Raw genomic sequence first — 3,173 nt, forward strand, 5'->3', positions numbered from 1 at the left:
TTTATATTTTTTCTACGAATCTTTGAGTTAACATGTACTAAACATGAGTGGAATTTGCACCGCAGCGCCCCCACAGCTTGATGCTCATGACAAGAATAGCATGTATAGTTATCTTTATTGAAGTGAATTAGGTTTAAATCGCCGTCATGCATGAATGAATGATATTTTTGCAATTGTACACATAATAATCCACGATGATCACATTACACAAAACTGAAATTGCACGTCAAAATAACACATTGTTAATATTTTTTGAGACCCCCCAAAATTTCACAAATCACGTTTTCAGGGTAGCCCATGTCTTATTAAGGGGAGCCGAGCTCCCCCTAGCTCCCCCGTAGTTCGCACACTGCATCACACGCTTGAGGAATTTGGCCAATCACAGCGCACTGGATAGCTGGCCAATCAGAGCACACCTCGCTTTTTCAGACCGATGAGCTTTGTAAAAATCGACGCGTTTCAGAAAGGCGGGGCATAGAGGAGAAACAATAATGTACAGTATGTGGAAAATAATGTGTTTTTTTAACCTTAAACTGCATAAGGGGAAGTCGTGGCCTAATGGTTAGAGAGTCGGACTCGTAACCCAAAGGTTGTGGGTTTGAGTCTCGTGCCGGCAGGGATTGTGAGTAAATGTACAGCGCTCTCTCCCAATACCATGTCTCAATACCACGACTGAGGTCCCCTTGAGCAAGGCACGAACCCCCAACTGCTCCCCGGGTGCCGCAGCTAAAAATGGCTGTCCACTGCTCCGGGTGTGTGTGTGTGTGTGTTCACTGCTAAGAATGCAGAGCACTAATTCCGAGTATGGGTCACCATACTTGGCCACGTCACGTCACTTTCATAAACACATTTCATTACACCAAATACACAAAATAATGTTCTTTTTAGCAGCATCATATGACCCCTTTAACACATTTTTCATTAAAAATACATGCTATAATCAGCAAAAATAGGAGTAAATTAATTAACATATTGTACATACGTTGTATAAATTAATGGAATTTGGAAAATGATTACAATAAGAAGAACTGTAATATTTTAACATTTATCCCTATGAAAAAAAGCAGCTTGCTAAGATAATTGTGTGTAATTATAGATTTAAACAAACCTCTTACCCTCAGTAAGGCGTGTAAACATTACCATTTGTGCTATAAACACGAATGGTGACGAATGATGAAAGCCTGTGGTTTTATGAGGAGGTGCATTTCATTTCTAAACCAGCTTACAATTTTCACCTAAGAGTTTTCCCTAAATAAAATTACTAGTTAGTAAGGTAGTTGTTAAGTTTATGTATGGGGTAGGATTAAGAGGTCTAAAATTTGGTCATGCAGAATAAAGCATTAGTATGTGCTTTATAAGTACAAATAAACAGTCGATATGCTGTAGTGGTTGATAAAACGGATATAAAAAATTGCTCAGACATGCATGAAATAGCAATATAGCGACCAGAATATCAGAGACTTTGACTTGGGTCATATATAACACTTAAATATTTTTATTTTGGCAACAACTACCAATAAGCACCACTAATACTTCTTCAGAATATGTAATAATCTAGTTTTCCACATGTAATGTGATATTCTATTCCACCATCATCTTCAAGTGTGATCAAGAAACCCGTTAGACAGGAGAGACTAGGTGTCAGAGACAGTTATTTAACACTGGTTTCACAACACATGTGATTAAGAGCTGTTTGGCACACTGCTGGCCTGCTGCTGTCTCTCAGGATAATGATACAGCTCCTCCTTGAACAAGAACAACGTGCATGTCAGGACAAGCGAACCACAACTCAGAGACACCTGCAGATGTTTTCCCTTATTATTCCCTCTCTTTCTGTCTTTTAAGAGGCAACAAGAAGAACAGAGCTTCTATAAGAGAGCATATGTATATGTAAACAGTTCATATATGTTCATCTTCGGTTTCATAATCCTCAGCGTACCTCAAAACAGCCCACATTTCTGGCTTCTGATTACAAGAATGGATTCCGTTTAGTGTGAGAGGACCTCATTCTAAGTTTTGGCTGACTGTGCCCCTCTGTGTTTACTTGAAGGAAAAATGAAAAATCTGTCATTGTTTATTCACCCTCATGTCACTGGAAACTCAAATCCTCTTAGTTTTTTCCATGGAATACAAAAGGAGACATTTTGAAGATTCTTAATGCAGCTGTTTTCCATGCAAAGACCAGTTGTTTTAAAACTAAAACGAAAATTAGAAATGAGGACTTCAAATGCAAAAGCCTGAGAGTGGAGATTTTGAGGGACACACTGACAGCCTGAAAAATGCAAGAAACACATCTCTAAACTAACAGGAGATTGAGAAGGAAAGAGCTTGAATTTTGGGCAGTCTGTTTTTGGTTTCTGAGTTATTGCCTAATTGCATGCAGGGATTGAGTCACTCTGAGCTGTTGCACGGCCAGTCCCTGATCTGAAAAACAAATGCAAAGTGGAGTTAACTGCGGTCAAGGTGTGTGTTTGTGCGCAGGAACAAGGAAACCAGAGGATCAGGGAGAATTATGCATCATAGTATGACATCATTACCCACTGATTCACTTCTCCAAGTTACGAGATACTTTTTTCTCGCATTGTAAATTGAGAACTAAGCCCTCATGGAGATAAACATACCAAAATAGTGAGGCAGGAAATGAACCAACCAGCTGTCCTGTTTAAATGCATTGCTCGGGGAAGATGGAGGGCAGGCTATTCTGTTGTTTCACAATGCCAGTAATCACAGTAAATGTCAACCAGACAAGTGCGTTTGATAAAATGCTGCTATGAGAGAAGTGCACTTACAAACGAGGATACTTATCATATTTCTGGCAACTGTACAGTATGTATAAACCAGATACCTTGCATTCTTCAGTATGTTTCAAGAACAAATGTTTATCTCTCTGAAAATGAAAGACAAAGTGTATTGAAACTTTTTGGTCGAGTGCAGACCTGAAGTGTAGTGCAACATAGCAGCCTACACACATTTCAACACTGTGATTGCTGCAGTGTCAATCATCACTTTGGTTGTTGTTGCTTCTGGTAAAACTGCCATTCACTCGGACATATGTTCAGATCGGTGCTTGTGTGTCTTTGCCAGGACTGAGATGCTTCAAGAAACAGTTCACCCAGAAATGAACCATCTGTCATCATTTACTAACGCTCATGTCATTGGAAACCCACATAACT

This window comes from Sinocyclocheilus anshuiensis, unplaced genomic scaffold, assembly GCF_001515605.1.
Source record: "Sinocyclocheilus anshuiensis isolate Anshui unplaced genomic scaffold, SAMN03320099.WGS_v1.1 scaffold476, whole genome shotgun sequence".
NCBI lineage: Eukaryota > Metazoa > Chordata > Actinopteri > Cypriniformes > Cyprinidae > Sinocyclocheilus > Sinocyclocheilus anshuiensis.